General features: G+C 40.5%; 1 pseudogene; it reads right to left on the reverse strand.

Annotated features, from left to right (window-relative positions):
* LOC119885478 overlaps positions 1-21,107 on the reverse strand; it is a 192,948-nt pseudogene extending 171,841 nt beyond the window's left edge.
* Between the last annotated feature and the right edge of the window lie 1,250 nt (positions 21,108-22,357).

The following is a 22,357-nucleotide window of genomic DNA, read 5'->3' on the forward strand; positions in this document are numbered from 1 at the left end:
CCACCTCTCTGCCTCCCTTCACATGCATGAGACACAAGCCTTCTGTCCTGTATGTAAAAACTCCTCACTCACTGCAGTAATCAGTCGATTGAGCCAACTATTTTAGTCAGACATCCTTCTGAAATCTCACTGTTATCATTTGTTATCAATGGAGCTCTCTGTGTAAATGGAAGTAAGCAGTGCTGCAGTTTGGATCCCATTTCACACATGTAGCAATCAAACAGAGGTAGCTCAGGCAGATTCATCTTTTGTAATGAGGCTGAAAGAGCTTGATGAATCAAGAGTTACACAAACTCAGTAGACAATACAGTTAATGCTTGCTGCGATTTATATGGCACTGTGCTGAATTTTGCTAATGTAGTGAGGCCATCTGAGGAGCAGGCTGCCGCCCCCTGCCCATGTGCCATCTTTCTGTGCTGGACATGGACACTGGCAATGGCCAGCATAAATGATTGAGTTGGATGTCAGGAGTGGAGCTCATGCCAAGGGGCCACGGCATCCATGCTAATGGGCTGATGCAGCCTAATCTAAATAAGTGTGAATAAAAGGGCTTTTACTGTGAGTGCTCACATCTAAAGCACAGAAACGTGCTGGAAATTGCTTCATCTTAATCAAACAGCAGGCAAGAAAGAAATTCAATTTATTTAACTTTCATCATTTAGCTTTTACCTTGACGTCAGCTATCGCTGGGAAAAGTATGTTGCTGTGTGTGAGATGTTTCACACTCATCTCATGCGCGCACTGTTTGTTTGTTTTCTAAGTCCTTAGTCTCCTGAAGCCCATCTGAGATCAATCACTAGGTCAAGCATGATGGAGAGGCCTGTCAGAGCTCACTGTTGTGGCCTTGATTCAGTAAAACAAATAAAATAGGCAGAGGCATTACAGAAAGGTTCAACGCAAGCTAGACGAGAGACCACACAAAAGAGCATCCAGAGAGAGGAGTGAATAATGAGGAGGGGGGATAAATGTCAAAGAGCAATGCAGAAAGAAAAATGCTGATGTAGAAGAGATAGAGAAAGGCAAATGTAAAAAGACTGTAAGGTGGACTGGAACAGAGGCGGACATACAAAAAGCAACAGGCACAGCACTGCTGTCTGCCTATGTTATCCCAGCTCAGCGCTTTACCAAGTTTCTACTCGACAGCATGTCATCAGTGCAGCCCTCCTCTGTTTAGACCCTGCTGTGGATGGTGCAGTGCACATCCATGTGATGAAAGGGAGGGGCCCTGTGAGATACTTAATGCAACTTCCCTTACACATCCTTTATATTCCAGCATGTCAGAACATCAGCATAGCGCCGGCCGGAATAATACCATTTCTCTGATGATTATGTTGGCCATGTAACCTGAGCACTGCAGCACTCAGCTCGGCTCAGTTGGATTTGATTCAGCAGCATTTACAAGACTACATATGACAACGCAACATAGCTCTTTCCCCCAACATAACATAACCTGAGGAAGTCATTATACACCCCTGTCAGCACTTAACCTTCTCCCAGCACTTCAAACAGACATTCAGGAGTGGGTAGCTCGGAGGTGAGGCCCCCCTGGGAGGCCCCTGCCAGACCCTAGACCGTACCGTCAGATATAGCACGAAGCTCATACATCAAACTACTTCCTGTGGATCCACTATACTTCTTACTGTACAGAAGAGGAGATGATGGCCTGCACCATGTTGGTCTGACTGGTCAGAGAGAGGTACAGGTCAGAGGTCTGCTTTGCACCAGCTGTGTGAAAGTCAGCAATCAGATGAAACATATTCCTTTTCTTCAACAAAGTGCATGGGCAGAGGAAAGTTCAATAAGCTTTGGTCAAACTGCTACAGTGGTGTACTGCTGTCATCATGAGAAAAAAAAAGAATTTGCTTGGTTTCTCATAATGACACAAAGTTTTCTTGTTTTTACAGCACTTATTTCATTATTACAAGAAACTTTTCTCATTATGTTGGCATACGAACGTATTTTCTTGCAACATGGAACTTTTCTTTTAATAAAAAACATATTCTGTCATAACAAGACTCTTTCATATTGTTCTCATTTTAGCCAGCAAGATCCAGTCAAAGCCAAGTGAAAGAACATTGTAGCCAGAAAACTTCTGGTTATAAACTTCTCATTATAATGGAAGAAGGGGCTGTTTTCTTTGTCGTGGTGGCAGCCATGTGCTGATGTACAGCTGCAGCTCTACAAGTTAGCTTTTTCGTTTGTGTGGGAGTGCATGTTTTGCTCCCTACGAAACTTGACATCCAAAAGAAAGCAATTTGCGCTTGACATTTGTCTTTATCATTTGAGCACCTTGCATATCTTTTTACAACAAAATTGACTTCTGATCTTAAGCTTAATATGTGACTTTCAAGACCAAGATTTTGACAGGTGAAGGACTATTTAAAATATCTATATTTTTTGTGCGCATGTATTTGCATCTTTATTAAAATTGTGTGCTATACAGTGCAGTATGTGAGTGAATACATATTCATATCAAAAGCTGTCCAACTAACTAGGAAGACTCACTGAGCCCCAGGAATGCTTTTTCTTTTCCAGTGTTTAAATATAAGAGCATAAGCATTTTCTATAGCACTCTTGCAGTAAAACTGACAAGACTGCCTCAATAATAATAAATCTGGTGTCTGTGCCTGACTGGCAACGTTTGCAGAGAATGCCTGAATAACACACCACAATTTATGTGCATTTATCAACTGATTCAGTCCTGATACAAAACACTCAGATTTATATCAATGTTTTTTAGGCACATGCTGCACTCCTGGCAGTAACATTGGGAGCATCCTGCTGTAATCTAACTGCCCTCCTGCTGGATCCTCCATCACTGCAGTACACACACCACCTCCTCATCACATGGATGAATGGCAACGCAAAGAAAGCTGTACAGGTCGGTTCAGCAGAAATGGAGGCGCCATCTCATTTACCTTGATTTACAATTCACGTGTGCTATTTGCGTAGGTCACATACTCTGTGCTCAAGTTGTACATGTGCTGTTAGCTATTTATTAAGGTGCCGTGTTTGATGTGTGCTGTGCTGTTAATGATCTAGGGCAGGCGCTTTATAAATACATAATGATGTTTACCATAAGATTGGTAATATTTTTTTCATTTAAACTTAATCATAAAACCAAGGTTGCTGGCTTATGAGGCTTAGATTGATAGTTAATCATTCCTTTAAGATGGAGCAATATCTGTTAATGGAAACATCTACACAATTACAGTACACATCAACATGCAGCAGCGTACAAATTCTGACAGACACAGCGACGGTGGAAACATGTCGTCACCCCGCCATGAAGAGCTCCATGTGAATGGATGGAGGTTTGGCTCATCTGCAGTGCGTCGGAGTCTCACGGTCTGGCAGGGCTCCAGTCCTCTGCTCGCTTATTCATCTCTTTCTCCCACAGCCAACACAGTCTGACACACACATACATTTGGCACACTATCAGTCACCAGAACAATACCACTTGATTCACACAATGTCATTAATCTAAAACAAACCAAAATTCAGAGGCACCATATGATGGCCACAAAGCAAATTATGCTAATTGGCATTTCAGTATCAGTCTCTTCATGAAGTGCAATGCAATGTATAAACAAAGTCCATTAGAATTACAGTACTACACAATTCAAAGTCCACTGGGCTGATTCCCAAAGGTGTACAGAGAATAGACTAAACTTAACATCCTAAAGAAAATATTCAGCCGTGAGAGTAAATTATGCATACAAATGTGCCACAGGTTCGAAATGCTATGCGATTTGCCAGTTAGGTAGTTCAGGGTGCGTAGGAAGTAAATAAATAATCCTGTTTAATAATTCATTGAAATTCATGTTGCTTTGCCTCCAGCCTTGAGAGTATTTAGAATGCAGCCTGCAAGGGCCCTGCTTCTGACTTGTGGTGGTGTGTGGTAAGATTATTGAAATTGGGGGGAAGCTCAAGCATGAAAGCGCATGCACATTCCACATGCACACACAGAAATACATATATGTATCATATGGTCTATAAAGTAGTGAAAAGAGACATACAGTGTCAACATCTTATCCCCTGTTTGCTCCATTTCCCCCTGGAATGACAGATATAATCTCCAGGGTGTGAAGAGGAGTTCACATAGAGCTTCAGGGTGGTGAATACACTGAAGCTGAGAAGGATGGCAAAGCAGGCACAGACAGGACTGCAAATTGGATCTAAAAGTCTTCCAGGTGGAAAAAACAAGGAAAATAAAAACAGAGAGAGGGAGGGAATGGTGACTTAAGGCTAGTGATCCATGTGACCCATTCCTGATGATGTCGTTGCTTGATAGAATTACACCAGCAAATAACATGATCTTGTCTCTCTCTGTCATTCTGTGTGTGCGTGCGTGCGCTTGTGTGTTTGTGCGTGTGTGACAAGATTCAGTGTAGATGGTCACTCTGACTGGTTCACTAACATCTTTGCAATCTCTAATACAAGACGTTGTCTGCATATCTGTAATGATCCCGATTCTTTTTGGATGCAGTTAAATTGTTGTGACGAGTGGATCTGGCTTCTGCATGTTAAATGTGTGAATGACTGGAGGGGGTTAATGATTAAGAGAATTTTGTGAAAACAGCATCTTTAAGTACTTGCAGGGTACGGCTTACATTTTGGCACTGCTACCAGTCTCTGTTAATGCCTATTAACAAGACAAAGTTAGCGAGTCTTTTGCATTTTCCCCTCTGTTGGCAGCTGAAAAATGAACGCTAAGATTTGATTAAATTAGAATGAGAAATGCACACTGTGAATTCAGATTTAAGTGCAGCTACTGTGATACTTGGATTTCACAGAGTAAAATAACTGCGGGTATTTTTGGCATGGGTGCACCTGTGCGGCTGCGTGTGTTCACATGCTGAAGAGTAGCTATATGTTTTGAAACCAAGCTTCCCTCTCCAAACTGCATTGATATAAATATTGGAGCAGGGCCTTAAAATATAGTTATTAACATAATTAAATTGTCAGCTGGCAGCTTTTAACAACTTTTTGTGTTAAAATGGCAGCTTATACTTACCTGAGTAACAAATTGTTTGTCAGGATAGTTGTGAATGAGACAAAACATGTTAAGAACTAGGGGTGGGCTATATGGTATTAAAAATAATTTCACAATATAAAAATGATATTCTTGACAAAATACTGGGAAATATTTTTGGCTTAAAATTCACAGTAACTGCTGAGTTCTCCTCACGGGATTTGTGGCTCTCCTTGTACTCAACCGGGTGCTTCTGCATGAGGGGTTAAAGTAAGTTTACTGCATTGCCCCATTTTGTTTTTAGTCACATTACCGTGGTTTCCTGTTCATCTGATCTTTTGTAGCCAAACCACTTACACACTAGTTAAGTCACTCTCCTTTTTGGAACTACCTTGTCCACTGTGGAGCCGGTAGCAATATTACTGTTATCTTAACCCCGACAGTAATTGTTGTACTTAAAAGACAAGGTATAATAATGTACTAGAAGTGATGATGCAGAATTGATAAACAAAACATGTCAGCTTTATAACTCAGTGGTGTGAGACCAATTTGAGTAGATTAGGTTGGTTAAATATGAAATGTATAAACATGATATGATACATAATATAAACATGACTTGACTCTCAAATGATCTTTCTCATATTATTATAATTTAATATTTCTTCTCCACCATTGTTCATAATAATAATTCATGCAAATCATGGGTCATCGGCCGCTTTGACGGACAGGAAAAATGCACAACAGAAAGTCACGTGTAGTAAGGTAAGCGTATTGTGGCAACTGGCACCTGCGTCACACACACAGCCACCAGTCAGCTCAGGAAATATCTGTGAAACGGAGTTTAAAAACAACTCATAAGTCCGAAAGAGGCCCAGTCTGTCCCCAGTTACAGCCTGGTTACAGCCAGTGCGTTGCGGGCGGGGGGACTCCGGTGCTGTCAGAGAATTACTAAGCTTGTCTTTTAAACAAGAGAGGTGTCACTATTTTCGTTGGCCAACTTTTGAATTGAACCTCAAACTGAGTATTTTTTTTAGGTTAGACTCATTAATTAGTGGTTGAACTGTGGGTTTTGTATTAGTGTTTACTGTATAACACACTGTGGTGAACTTCGCTTTTCTTGTGGTCTGTAGGTAGGCTGACCTGATGATATTATAGCTTATTTAATACCATGACTTGACTCAAATTATCTTTCTCAAATTATTATAATTTGATATTTCTTCCCCACCATTGCTCATAATAATAATTCATGCAATTCATGCATCACCTAATTTCATCATAACACAGGCCTGGCCTACAAGAAAGAACAGTGTATGTTTAATCTAATATTGTGTTGGTCATACTACACTGATTTATTGCTTGTTTGTTTTGAATAATACAGAAGGTAAAGATTTTTTAAATCGCAATCGCAATATTGGTTAAAATGAAAATTGTAATTAGATTATTTTCCAAAATCATTCAGCCCTATTCAGTATTCCAATTCAGTTCATTAGCCTTAAATGTTCAATGTTAAAACTCTGTTTTTAACACTGACCTAATGATGCACTGATTGATTTCACGTGAAGAGACTTGTGTTGTATTATAATGGTGGGATCAACACATTGTTTGATCTGACTTTAACGTATCTGTAGTACTGAATTGCCATAGAAATAAAACTAAAACTAAATAAACTAAACACAAAAACGTTTGTGATCTGTAACTGTACAACAGTTTAAGTAATTTTTTTACTGTTTAAAACTGTTATTTTCTAAACCAAAATGCAGCTTACTATGTTGATCAGACATATTAATGCACTGATGTTCAGACCTTCTTCCAACTCCTCACATTTCATGTAACACGCTGCAGGGCCTGAAGGTGGAAGTGGGTCTTGTATCGTTGCCAACATCCACCCCTAGCTCTACGATAATGAGCTCTACAGGACCTGAACTTGACCCAAACACACAAAGCTATCAGCTAAAAATCACAAGCAGAACCATCGCTGTGGTCAAAGCATTGCGTGGTATTTCAATTGTTTAATATAATATTGGAGAAGCATAACAAAAATGCAAATCAAGTTGTGAATCACCACATGAAATCAGGAAACCCATCAGATATCTACGCATGGTGGATGTTTATTCATGACAGGTGAGTTATGCGCAGTAGGCATATGGCCCTGCAGGGCAGCAGAACTTATACAAACAAAAGACATTTAACTCCCAGTTTCATAATAATACTTTTAGAGACCTGTTCAAAGCTTTCCATGTCCTCTGGTTAGAATATAGACAGGTAGATTTAAAAAAGCCTACAGCATGTTCAGTAACCTGTGGGCTGCAAATCAAAAGGCTACATGCTTAAGCACAGACATGAGCTATTATATGCAAATTCCATCAGCATTAACAACCTCTCTGCTTTTAACAAACACAGGCACTAGAAGCAATAGATAGCAATATCTCAGGCAATAGCAATAGAAGGGCGCCAAACTACAGAATTGGCGTGTTCAACATCTTTCATTTATCTGTGGCAGCTCTGACATGTCATCATTTGGATTAGCCTTGATGTTAGATTAGTTTACACAGCTATGATTCTGCATTTAAAAAGGTGCCTGGATGGAACAGCCATCATTCACTTTGCCACAGCCCTGTTGTGTCTGTAATTATGATGATATGGCTTTTTTTCTTTTACCCAGGCTAAATTGCTGTTTATAGCAATAAGAAGACTTCTATTCCCAGAGGCCACAGTTAGTCAGACTGCCTCTTACTGCTTAAGTCTTACTGCCAGGTTGCGGTTCAGAGCACAAACACTGTCACCAACACCCCCTCCTCCTCTGTTGGTTCTCAGAGCTATTATTTTTATCTGAAAACCTATACAAGGCTACAGAGAGAAAAGAGACAAGTGAAAGGGATCGAGAGGGGAGGAGAGGCACACAGAGAGACAGAGTGGAGCGGGAGAGGAAAACTGTGATTCTTCTGAGGCTGTGATCGATGCTACCAGCGTGTGTCTACATTGCACGTGCCAGCCAAAAGGAGGGCTCTATTGATTTGCTCCCATATTTCAATCAAAAAAAAGTGGGTTCTAAACCCCAGATTTTCCCCTCTACCTCTATGAATTACCAGCTTCTCACTAAATAAAGACCAGAATGCCAAACGTCAAGCTTAAGCATATTTGAAAAAACATCTTGTTTTGCAGAGACAACAAAAGACACGTTTGTGTGCGCAACTGGGACATCTTTGGCATTGTAATGATATTTCATGTAGATGTCTGACTGTTGCTAGCCGATGGCTATAATCTTCTCATGGGTGTTTGCAGTGCGCCTCCATCTACATCACGCACAAATATGTCGAGAAGTGAGCAAGCAGCACAAAAGGCACAATCAGATTTATAAATGAATCCTTTTTCCCTGGCAGTTTAACTGTGTGCATGTTCTCCAGCAGGGATCAGAAATACGCAGGTCTGCAGGTAGATTATTAAAATGTAGAAGAAACCCATCAGGAGATCAAAGCTAATAGTATGATGGCACATTTAACATTTGTACAGATACCTACAGGGGGCTCTACTACAATGACTTAACCTCTGCAGTAAGTGTTAAAAGTGTGCGTCAGTGTGTATATGTGCATGGGATCCAAGTTGTATATGTGAGCTGCTCTTGTGTTAGTGCAACTCTAAATATAAGTCAGACAAGTAAGTTGTGCTTTGTTTGGTGTCTTAGTTTTTGAGGAAATAGATTCATAAGGGAGTCGGTGCTAGCAAAATGAGCTCCCTCAGGTTTAGAGTGAGAGAAACAGACAGACAGACTAACAGACAGACTGACATCTAAGATAATAACATTTACTGACATTGGAGCTAAAGATGTGACAGAACAGGAAACGGAATGGAATAAGTTGCCTTACAATTCTACGGCAGAATATCTTGTATATCTCTGTTTATTCTGGTCAGCAAAGCATATTTGTCGGCCTCCCATAGACACATCTGCATCACAACAGGACGGCGCATGGTTCTGTATTGTGACTTGCAAATCAGCCATCTGAATCCTTGCCAGGATGAGCTCTTTCAAAAAGACAGTCAGTAGAAAGTATTACTGAGTTCCCTCTGCTGTAGTAGCAATAGTATTTTTTAGATAAAGCAAGCCAGTCATTGCTCAAGACATAACAGGTACCACACATTTAGCAGAAACACACCTAGAAACCTTGTCTATAACGTGACAACAAGATTAAAAGCAATCCTCTAAATCCTAATCGGAAAGTTTGATTGGGAGAAAAAAAGATTCAAACTCCAACAGAGACATCAAAATAGGTGAAGTACAATCTATGAAAAATGTTAAAACAAAAAAACAGAATGGTGAGTTTTAAATTAAATAAATGAGCTGCATAAGAAATTGTTCCCAGCAGTGGGCTTGTCACTGTGCATGAGCAAATAAGCCTGCACACAGCCCGCTTTTTAGATCAAAATAGACAGCAAATTGATACAATCAACTCCAAAAAGCGTCACCACCATAAGAGATGCACCTCCCACCCCCTTTTTTTCTCCATGATGGAGTCAGGATTTGTGTTTCTATTTTCTTTTATGGTGCCATCGTTTCCCAAACTGTTTTTTTTATGTGCCTCAGAGACTGGTGAAAAATGGAAGCGACACTGTATATCTTTCAGCACCAAGGCTAATCTACAGCACACACACACAGTTTATATGTTGTTTTATATGTCATTTGCTATTTAAAACAGTGTATAGCATTAAAAAACAAGTTCCAAATAAACTCCGGTAGCACTTGCCATGTGACTTTTTGCTAGTAAGAGGTAGAGTAACAATGTGAATCCTTAAAATGGTTTCTAATGGAAGCAGTCATGCTCCTGTGCATGTCCTAATGCCGTTTAATGTGCTCGACCCAAGCAGTTGAGAAGCATGACAACATTTCCTTTTCTAACAGGCAGCTTGTGGAGCTGAGTTGCAATCTAGAGTGCAAATATTGTCATGCTAAACAGAAATTATGAGAAATATCATGGCCTCCTGTTGCTTTCACTCAGTCTATTAACACCAAAACCTGCAATTCAATAAATGTCATCTTTTTTATATTTAATAGATTGTGAACATTTTAATTTTACAGTTAAAGGGATAGTTGGGGATTTTTGAAGTGGTGCCGCATGAGGTACTTACCATAGTCAGTTACCTGCAGTACATGGTGGTCGGCGTGTCCCCAGTTTGGAGAAGCAGAGAGTTGTACCGGTGTGGAAGATAAGCAATGAACTGCTGTGGACAGGGTCAGCAGCAAAAAGTATTTTAGCCCCCATCCCAACTGGGGACACCATGACAGCCATCTACTGCAGGTAATACAATGACTGTGGATAAGTACCTCAAACAGCCCCACTTCAAAGATCCCAAACTATCCCTTTAAAGCCTGTCAATATTTGTTTTATGTATATATTAATATGTTGCAAGGCAAGGTGAAATCAATCAATTTAAGCCATGGAAGTTGTAAGTTAATATGGGAATACGGAAAACCCTCCTTTTGGTTTGATTGACAAGTTTACATCTTTACCACCATAAACAGGTATGCCTCTCTCTGTCCCTCTCTGTCTCTCTGTCTGTCTCTCTCCCTCTTCCCTCTCCTTTGCTTACTAATGAGCCGTGAGATTGACAGCTGGATTACTGAGCTGGTTTGTAATCCTTTAATTTCTCCATTTAAGATAATCACCCTCTGGATGGAGCGCTGCCTACAACCACATGCACACACAAACACACAAATACACACACTGCACAAAATATACTGTGTTTATATATAAATAAATAACTGTGTATTTACGCATTAAACAAAAATGAACAAGAGAATATGGTGAAAACAAGAGCGCAGAGGCGCCCTGATCAAATATAGATTCCAGGCTGAAATAAACCCCAAAGACAAAGTAGAGCACAAGCTGCTCTCTGGCGAGGGACCTTCTTGATATTAAGAGTTTGTAGAACAAAGGCATCTTGACAGTGTAGTCTTTTAATTAAAGCGATAGAATAGCAAAAGCCCTGTGGCTTCAGAAATGGCTGTACAGTACAATACAGAGTGGCCCTCTGGAGACGCTTTTAGTAGCAGCTTAGAAGGATCTATGTGTTGAGGCAAGCCAAACGTAAATCATTTTGATTGGGCCGTGTTTTTCATCTCCTCCAGTGCTGCAGACTGAGGATATGAGTGTTGGAGAACATGTGAGGTCAAGTGGCAACACAAGGTCAAACCGCTTGGCCATAATTCATTGATAAAGTAAGAAGCTATATGTCACTTTGAGCCCCTGACTCAGGAATGAAGAGGGGGTGGGGAAGAGAAAAAACAGTAGGCACAGCTGAGCAAGAGGGCAGATAGGTGGAGATAGATTCTCATAGCTCATCATTCAGTAAAGACATACTGTAAAATATGCACATTTGGTCTGGTCTCAAGTGTGGTCCAAACACACAGCTATCCTGCTAAAATATAAATTTCTGTGTGACATCCTGGAGTTTGTGGAAATGTCATCTTATGCTTCACGAGTGCACAGAAACTGGTTTAAAAGGATGATGCTTAAGAATACCTTCAAATGTGTGATCTGAATGTTGTCATATTTGTATGTTGCCTTCTTAGCTGGCTTTCTTACATAAGCAATGGGCAAGCCCACATTGAGCAATCACCTAGTTTTGTTAAGAGTTTGATGGTATTTGAACCCTGCAGCTTAAATGAGGGGGAGTGGGATTTCTGGTTAGCTAGGTGCACTTGTCCAGGCTAAGCTAGCTGCTGAATGGTCAATATAGCCCTCCAAACTGTAGGACTGATTGTTAAACTACATTTTCTTTTATGTTTCTTGTGTTTCTGTTAATATTCGTGAAATGGGTGGGTGTGGAGGATTTGGAGTTGTTTAAAAGAAACTTTTAGATAGCTGGGTTGACTAACAAAAGTAGAGTAACAAATAACACATTCCTCTTGCTGCTGAGCAATTAGTAAAGTAACATAATGACTTGAGTGAGCGGTTACAGTTTTCAAGTAGCTTGCCAACCATGGTGATCTTGAAAAATAAATGTGTTCTATACAGTATGTGAATTCTGACTTTTTATTTCCCAAGTTAGTTTATTTCTTGGAAGAAGAAAACCTGTCATGACTCAAAACCAATCACAGCTTTGAAAAGCCACATTTTCAGACTGATGATAACGGAAGTAGAAAATTGGTTCAAACTGAGCTTTTCCACATTATTTTCCAACAGCACTTACTCTCTTCTCCTCAGTTATTTTGTAGGGTTACTATAGTTAAAACCCATATTTTCCATTACTATAATAATAACAACTATTTATCCAATAATCCACTTAAATTACACCGAAGTGCACATTGTCATGACAATACTTACAAGAAGGATAACATGCAAGTGAATAATTTGAGCCGAAGAAACATCACTTCAATACTGAAGACCTGATTTGTATTCAGATGCATGTAAATCCTACACGCCTAGAGGGGGTGGGGGGTGCAGATTCTGGGTTACACTTAAAAGTTAAAAGGTGAAACAGAGGTCTCCTAGTGGGAAAACTGTTCATTTCTGCACTGCAACAAAAAAGCCAATAGAGTCTTAATCAAGGCCACCAATCGTTAAAGTGCACAGAGATGCAAAGCACTAATACGCATTGATTGTGAAGGAGGGTGGTCAATTTAAAACAGGTTTTTGATAACAAATGCAAATAGTATTCACAGAATACAAGGTCATCAGTGGTTGACATGGTGTTCGTATCTCAGAAACACAACTTTTTGCTACTTTCTTATAGATAGTACTTGTAAAGAGAGGCATTCATTGGGAGGGTTAAACTGTAATTTGGAGACAGTTTCTTAGAAAAAAAAAAATCAACACCACTTTAAACTTTGTCCATGAATATTCCTCTCTAAATTTGCCCTTGTCTCTAGAAATACAGAAATGCATTAGTAAATCTCTAGTTCCTCATCCAACACAGTCTCTTTCTTATCCGGTAATCCCTTGCCAAGGACTTTCTTTTTTGGTTAACACCATCAAAAGTTCCTAGTTTCTTCTTTTTCCCTCATAATCACTCCATGATTTTAACCCACAGCCGCCAGCTCTTGCAGATGCAATCTGAGGTCTGATAACATCGCACTTAGCTCTGTTTGAAGGTCAGAATTCAGGGCACAATTAGCTCACCTCTATTTTGTCAGGAAATGTAGATCTACTGCATAATCTCACCCAGCAGAGTGCAAACAGAGTCCCTGCACAGCTCCTTTTAAAATGCAGTAGGAGTCTCAGGCGTCTTCTTTGACAGCTTCTCACCGCCTGAATGTAAGGAGGTCTAGATGAATCATGTCCGTCTCTCAGTGGGCGGGAAAGCAACTATCTGTGTTGTAATGAAACTCCATGAGAGCACATGCCATGACCCAGTGACCAACCATCAGACTAAAGCTAATACTAATACACAGTAAGAGCAGCTCAGTGGAGATCAGTGCTCTAGAACTAATAAAAATTCACATGGAAGCCCTGACAAGAGGCAATAATATTTCCACTGACAGTCGTTTTCCCATCTATCAAAACCCCTTTTTTACTTACTACCTCCACTGAGGAAACGACTACAAAACAGGATGAAAAGGATTGTGCTGTGCCATGTATTATATCTTGGGTGGCTCGCTTGACGGAATTGGCTCAGCATGTATGTCATGTTGTAGGGAGTTTGAGGGATGTAGGAGCGTAGCTTGGTTTGGTAAGAAGGCAGACGAGATAAAGAGAAATGATGTGGCTCATCTTCTGCACCTGTATTCTATCAGCTCGCCACAGACTGCAGGTCCTGGCTGCAGAGATGAAAGACTCTCTGGAGGACAAGAGAGACGTCCGTGAGTCAGAAAGAAAATGGCATCCTGCTGATCAAATGCCTGGAAACATAATCCCCCCCCATCCCAGTTCTTGGGTCTGGACGTACTTATGAAAGCCCTGTCACTTTGAATAGTAGGTTAGGAGTCAGAAGTTCTCCACCGCACAGGGAACGCCGAGCTGGCTGTTTCAAAGCAGATATGGCTCCGTGCCAGATTTTCCTGCAGTAGTCTAATTGGGGTCATGTTACAAGTCATTTTGTATGTGTAACTTTCAGAGATGGAATTAAACAATAGAAAATCCATGCCAAAAGTGTATAGCTGATGGAGGCATGATCCTCCTTAAATTAATCTTTTAGATTAAAGTACAGTGTGTGCATTTTTCCCATGCATGCACTGTAGCAGTTATAAGATAAGTGCAATAGAAAGATCCAATTTTAAATTAAAAACCTTGGGATGAAGGAAGCAAGGAAAAGACACCCAATTGTTGATGTTACTTTAATGGAACAAGTTCATCTACTGTGATTTAAGAGACAACACGCGGGCTGAAAACAAAAACAAGCCTGTTCTCTTTGAAAAAGCAGCGTGGAGTCGAGATGGCAAAGCACAGGCTTTACGAAATGGTATGGACATTGTAGGCTTGTTTAAGGAATACACATGTGATGGTCTCTGCATCAAGTTATCATAATTTTTTTTCTCATTTGCCCACACACAATGTGGTCTTCTGCTGCATTTCTAAAACCCTACCACTAAAAAATTGAAATACATTTTTCTCCAAAAACAAACTTTCTGCAATCCAGTATATCCCTCCAAGTAATTTTCTGTGTCATAAAATCTTAGCAACATAAAGCAAAATATGCAGTCAGACAGGCGTCTAAATCACACAGAGCACTGTCTTTCAGGACAGACAAGGGGCAAAGGGTGAAATTCATCACTGCTGTCTTTTCAAATATGTGTTGACAGTGACTTAAAGAGACACTATCCTGACTGAACTGTATTTCAAATCAATTTCTTTTGTGCTAAGGCCACATCCCCTTGTCCGTGTTCCTAGGTGTCTGTTCTGGCTCTTGGTGCGAGGTGATGGTTTACACAGCGATGTGCAATCACTGGAATATTTCTTTTCATGGCTTATCTGCCCACAGCGGGAATCTGCACGGACCACGACTCAAGGCGCGGCTGTCTGCTTGCCTGTGTGCCACAGCCTCCCCCTCCAATCCTGACCCAGCGCTCAGGCAAACATCTCCACGGAAGCATGGGATGATTTATTCAGCACAACTTAGTGGCAGGGCAGAGATCAGTGAGTTAGTTAAACAAAGGTATTTTATGGTCAACTACAAAGCCATAACAGCCTTTTTAACCTATAAAGCCAGCAAAAAATGACCAAAGGGGCACTGAATGATGCATTACAATTCAAAAATGACCTTTCAAGTCTTTACCAGACGCTTCACTTTACCTGCAGGGGAAACTATAGAAAAGAAGCTATGTTAAAGGACCATACCAATGACCAACCAAAAATGTAGTTTATTTACTATGATTTTACTCAATGCTGCCCATGTTTTTAATGTTCTCCTACCACAAGGCATTCATTTCAAGTTTGTCACTGTCCAGGGAAAAACCCATATCTCCACGTTTAAATTTTCCAACAGGTTAAAGCAGTGGTTGCCAACGTGGAGGTTGTGGTCACAGTTTGAATCTGCGGGGTCGCAAAATGACCAAAAAAAACATAGGAAATATGTCCTGTGAAATTCTTAGAGAAGGTAATTTTCTCAACTTTCTGAAGAATGTCTAAGAAAACTCATGGTTCTTACAAAGCACTGTTTATTGAAGCCCGACTGGCAACAGCTTACAGAGTGCGGACACAATGTGGTACAAAACCAAATCTGAAGAATCCCTCCGGGTCCACAATTTTTATCTCTAAGCTTAGTGTCTATGGTCTTTCCCCATAAAGGTCATCTTTTACTGGCCTAAAACTGAACAGCCACTCTACTGGATGTTAGACTCAAATGCATTACTCAAGCCGTGTTGAAATCTGGAGGTCTCATGTATTGCATTCTAAGCAGAGACAGTGAGTTTGAAAACATACGAGACTCCAAGAAAACACCGTTATCTGCTAGCCTTGAGCCTGAACTAGGGTTTCTTCCTATCAGCCTAACTGTCGCCACGTTGACAGGGAGATAAACGGAGACAAAGAGCTCTGTATGTCTAAGAAGCAACGGATCATTCTATTTCTAGGGTCTGCTAGTGACCCCCAAGCGTGACCTGTATATGACCCATACCTCACCAGGTACCCAAATTAAGTCTACTAAGAAAATTTCTCTACAAGATGAAGACAAAACATTACTGCTATGCTTAATATTGTTGTTGTTTTAGTGTCATTTTACATTTTTTCATGTGAAATTCTTGAGTTTTTACGACTTTAAAAACATATTAAAATGAAACTCTCGCAGCACAGCCCTGACTGCTGAGTAGGCATTTTCGTTTATGAATGGTCACAAGCAAAAAAGGTTGGGACCAGGAAAGAACAGATTTTATGATCCTCTGTGGGCTGAGGAACCAAGTAAAATGCTTATTATTTTTTTGCAGTGTTTTTGGTGTTTCATGTAGTAATGCAGATATAAATTGCAGGTTAGCCTAGGGATTTATGGTGTTGACCAGGGACTTTTGTAGAATGACATTCCCTGTCTCTCTCACCCTTCATTTCCTGTAACCTCTCCAGTCAACTCTATACTAAAGGATTAAAAATCCCCCCAAAAATCTTAAAGTTTGCACTGTATTTCCAGATAAAGATGACACAAATCAGACAAGAGTGAATGCAGAAATGAAAGAGATAACCAGTGAATACCCCCGCAACCCTGTACGCAGGATAAGCGGTTGACGATGGATAGATGGAACCAGTGAATACAAATCAATGGCCTCTTTGACAGTAAACAATGGAGAAAAGAGGCTTTCCAGTGTACGTATATATACACATATATATATATATATATATATATATATATATATATATACACACACATATATATATATTGTAATGTTTGTTTATACTCTTTGTGCCTGAAAATGGTCTGATTGATAGAAATGTTGTACAGCACCAGTGGACACGAAAACATTGTGCAGACTTTTTGCCATGACACTTCCTTGAAAGGTAACTCATTCAAACATTTAAAACACTATCGTGTGCCAAGAAAAAAAGGTCAACAGTAAGGAAAAGTGTGATAAAACACCAGTATGTTCCTTTAAGCACACACAATGGTGCACATGACACATAGCGTGACAACCAGGGTTTTAGAGCTAGAGCATCAAGGAAATATTTCCACATTTCGATTAACTCAGGTGTTAATGAATTTGACATAACAAAATATAATGCCGTCACTCCTAAGCTACCCATTCACAATCAAAAAAATAAATGGAAAAAAACATCTCCCCTTCCACCTCAGCAAGAAAGGAGCTGCGGTCCACACATTCTTCAGCTACTGGAAACAGAGGCCTGGTTCACACTGCACCTGCTGGGCCATAGCTCTTTAGTCCTTTCTCCATCGCTCCGGCTCTCCAGGGAGACAACAGCCAAGGCCCACAGCGGCCCAGCAACCCCTTAGCCAGCTCTGGAGCATCGCAGACCCTCTCTAATCTCATCCCTGGCCCATTCATTTTCTTGTGACAGTGTCAGGTTGTACATAGTGTTGTGTTAGTATTAAAGGCTTCCTCCCGCTTTGTATCCCACTGAACAGAAAACAGACCTTCAGTACGGCTAGCACCTGCAAATTCATCATTGCGTGAGATCTTAAGCAGGTGCAGTCCATATCCATTTGAGTGGCCAGGTGGGAGGATGCCTCTAAGATTGATTTTCATGAAGAACAAACACAGAGACAGACAAAATGAAAGCAAGAGACTGGAAGCAAAGGTAATATGGGATCAAAGCTGGACCGCATGTAGCGCATAAGCTATATCAAATTGATGCAATTGAACTTTGCTGAAACATTGTTTTCAAATTTAAGTGTCAGCAGCTAATACGTACACCAGGACACTTCACATATGTGTGCAACATCCACCTAAGGCACTTGTGCATATAACACACACTGAGGAGGAACCCACATACATTATCTGACAAGACACATCACCCTCTGTTATCATTGTTTGGGTCAGTATGAACACCAGCCCGTTTACAAACAGGCAGAAACCTTGAGCCCCTCCAGGCAAACTCTCTCCCCACTGATCAGCTGCACTGTCCTTGTCAGCCTCCTAAATAACAAAATATCCTCCAGAATAATTCAATTGTTTTGCTCGCAGCCGGAAAATGCTCAAACAGCTGTTCCGATGAGAATGCCATTTCCTCCTGGCAAATAGCATTTTAAGTAACAATAGACAAATATTTGGCTACAAAGCAAAGTGTCAGGGGAGAGCTAAGCTTATTGTACACTACTGTTGGGATGTTGCCCGCAAGTGTGAGTAGCAGTGTTAGAGTAGGTTGCAGGAAAGACATAAGAGCAAGTGTGTAACAACCTAAATAATGGGCCCACATTACAAAACCAAGTCCCTCGACCTTTGTGGTAGAAATCCACAGTGCAGATATGAAACTCTGCAAAATGCTGAACCATTCCTCATCTTGAGGGCAATTTCTTCATGTTGCACTTTGCTAGAGGTTTAGATGTGACATGGTCTATGTTATACAAGAACACCCGGTGAATGTCAAAGATTTTGTTTATCTGTCAGTTATGCAAATTGGGACCCGAGGATGTGAAAGAGAGGATTTTTTTTTCATTATGGCAAAGATTCCCCAGCAAATAGAAGAGACATGCTGAAGAACTACAACGTAATGGCACAAGATGAACATCACAGTAGATTCAGTACACTCCCTGCTCCGAAAAGAAATGGAGCGAATGAAAAAGGAATTGAATTCCAGAATTGAAAAACAGAAAGCATAAAAGGGCTGGAAATTTTATCAGAAACAGTGGGATTAAAATAAAAGTTTTGGGCTTCCAGCTGCAAACATGCAGAGTACGCAACAGGCCATTTAAATTAGTCTGCTCTGTCAGACTGCTGCTTAGTCAATCAAAAAGAAGGATTTTTCTTTTTTTACAGCAATCAGTGTAATTCAGGTGTTCAATCGTCAATGAAACTCCATATCAAATAACAACTCTTGAACAAAATGCACTACACCCCTGCTGTCACATCATGTTTCATCACATCGCAAGATTTTTTTCAACCCAAGCTACAGCACAACTGGATCTTTCTGCCTGGATATATGCATGTCTGTTCTCTCTGATGGAGAGGCTAGTGCTCATAATATATGTCCCCCTCCCACACACACACGCAAACACACAATCACACTATCACTCTGGGGACACATCTGGGCACAGAAGAGAAAATATAATCAGTCAATAAATGAGATCCAGCAGCAGCAGACTTACCTTTGAGAATGCTCTGGCCGTGCAGTACGTCTCTCGAGACAATCACTGTGTAGAAGTTCTGGGAGAAGCCTGGTCTGCATGGGGGTTTGAGGGGCTGGCCTGCCTTACTCCCCTGAGGAATAAAACAAGACAACCTGTTAAGCAGTGGCAAATTGACTTGCAGCCACGGGGTCACAATCTGATCTCACAGCCTTTTCAGACTAATATTGAACCTCACAGTCTCTCAGGCTACAGTGAGTGGTTTGCTTCTGACTACAGCATGCAGCACTTGGACCAGTCACAGCAGGGAAATCAACATCTGGGGCCAGTTGAGTAAAGTATTGTACAGAAGTAAAATTTTGTTACTTGAGTAATACATTAAACTGATAACCTTGGTTACTATTGGTTACTACTTGGATACTTAACAGGAAATATAAACCAATTAATGAATTAAAATAGAGTATTATCAATTATGCTACCCAGCAGAATAAAGTAATTACATAATAAGGTCTCAATATAATCCAGTAATATAATATATATGATTTTGAATTGGCCTATCTGCATAATGTGTACTTTTGGTATTTTAAATATATTTTGATGCTAATACTTTTGTACTTTTACTTTAGTAAGTGGTTTTGAATGGAGGACTTTTACAGAATATATTTACACTGTAGTAATGCTACTTTTACTCAGGTAAAATATGTGAATACTTCTTCCAACAATGCCTGAGGCATCTCCTCCAAATCACTGTAGAAAAACATCCAGTCTCATGACAGACACTAAAACACTGTTTAGTATTTCAGTGTCTGTTAATGACAAAGATAATTAGCACCATTACAGATGTCATGAGCATGATCATTATATGCTGAATAAAAATAAATGATGACACAAGTCATGATAATGGCATCAGTGATAACCATTACAATGTTGATGACTATGGATAGCAGATGTCTAACCTAAACGTATATACTGCATGCTGACTGGAGTGTGAGAGCAAGAGAGCACAAATAATGTGTGCATGTGTGAAAGGGACCAAGGAAAGAAGCCAAATGCTTTAAATCATAGAGTTGCTGTAAAAGCACAGGTGCAGGCACACACTACTTCCAGCAGTCATTTCATTCTCACAAGCAATACACCTCAGTCATCTCATGAATCTATGTTTTTATAAACAAAAACAAATATTGCACTTTGTTGTATAATATAGGCAACTTGATATATTCCTTAGGGCACATCAACAGCTCAACAAACTAGCACTGCACATATTTGGGCAATAAGGCTGATTTTACAGCATTATTTGCCTAAGTTTGAAAATAAAGTATGATAAAGGTATTCGCCACTCCTGATTTGCTCCTTAAATCATCCTTCCTAAATGGACAATAAAACTAACCAAGTCGTCAACTGAGCCACTATTCCCAGAAATCTAGAAAAGGAGAAATGACAGTGCGTAAACGTGCGTAAACGAAGTTGATCGCAGCCAACAGAACGAGAATCCCCCACAGAAACCTCTGTCCTCTGCAATAAGGCGCTGCAGTTTATTTAGGCGAGAGGATGAGGAGGATAACGAACAGAGTTGTTAGTGACTTTTTACACAGCAATATTCTTGCCCTCAACCGTTGCCGTATTAAGCTCGATTACACGCATCGTGTTGCCTATAGCGCTACACTGCGGGGGGAAAGTGAGCCTCTCACAGCCACTCTCTGGGGCTGCAGCGCGCTGCAAAGCCCAAGTAAGCACTACAGCAGTGCAGCACTTTCACAGTACTGTTAGCCGAAAGACATGTAGAAATTAACTCATCTTACCGAGGATGCACCCACAAGTAAGGTGCACGCCAGGATGACGCAGCCAACGTTCATCTTTGCAAAACGTGTTACAAAAGGCTAAAGATAAGAGTCTTCTTCGCCAAATACACCTCAGTAATTCCCGGAGCGCTGTTTCTTCTTCTCGGGTGCTGAGTGAGAGACCGTCCCTACTTGTCTGGCGCAAAAGTGCCGCTGACAAGAGATGCTGCGCTCCGTCCAGAGGAAGCCGGTGCCCATTGGATAACAGCGTCACTACGACCCCTCCCACCGCACGGCGGGCCAGGCACAGCAGTGTGCACTATCTGCGACTCTCTGTGATGATGCCCCGTACTCTCCTGGGATATACTGGTTAATAAAAGGCATTTTCCAGGCTATTTAGATTCATATTTTAACTTCAGATGGGGCAAAGGCGGGTCTAGCGGAGAGAGTGACAACCAACCATCCGAGTCTTTTCATGTGTTCATCAGCTAACTGGAGTCTATTTCACACCCCAGTTCCCCCCTCTGCCCCTGATCCACGCTATGGCAAGAGCTGCCGAGTTATTAGCTTTTTATTAAAGCTGTTTTGATAGACCACTGCTGCATAAGACTTTGATGGTGAATGTAAGGTGAAAATGATATAAAGTCCAGTGAATAAGCAGCCTGAGTGATGGACTAACCTGAAGGCCAACTCAATTATTCCATTTTTCAGTCTAAACATTTTTTAACAGGTGAAATGATTTCGCTGTTGTCTGCCATTTATTGTTGTGAGGAATTTCCTGCCACCATCTTATTGCCTAGCAATCTGATGTCTATCAGAGAGAAGAATGAATAAGCAGGATAAATATGGATTACATGTCTGGCCCTATTTTTTTTGTTGTTGTTTGTTGAGCTTTTTTACAAAATACTGTTTGAGACTTATATAAAACGTATAAAACGTTTATAAACATAAAAGAGAATGACATCAGGTTCATAAATGTACAGTTTCTGCGGTCTGAAATGAAGCCTGGGAAAGTGTGGACTGTGCCTTTAAATCATCTCACAATTTAATAATGTTGACATTTCTAAAGCCTCAGATCAGTGCCTCAATTTCCATATCTGAGAGGTCATGACAATTTAATCCCATCAAAAGGAATAGGACAGTATTGCAGTGTCACTCAACACAGCCCAGTGTCTTCCCCTGTCACTGCCATTCACTGTGCTGCTTTATTTTCAGCATTAACTCCTTCAATATTGAAAAAATTGATAATTTTACGGTTTCTTTCCTGTAAACGGTATCTTCAAAATAAACAGCTCGAGGCTGATAATTAAGTAGTACTCCTAGTCAAGTTGACTACAGCTTTTTTCTTTCTTTTTCTTTATATAGTGCCAGCTCAGTGGGTGTTTCTGTCCAGAGGGCAGGATTTTTAAGGTCAGCGATATCAGAATACACTCCACTCATCTCTCTT

This window comes from Micropterus salmoides, unplaced genomic scaffold, assembly GCF_014851395.1.
Source record: "Micropterus salmoides isolate LMB-PRFRI ecotype aquatic unplaced genomic scaffold, ASM1485139v1 Ms_hic_scaffold_4, whole genome shotgun sequence".
NCBI lineage: Eukaryota > Metazoa > Chordata > Actinopteri > Centrarchiformes > Centrarchidae > Micropterus > Micropterus salmoides.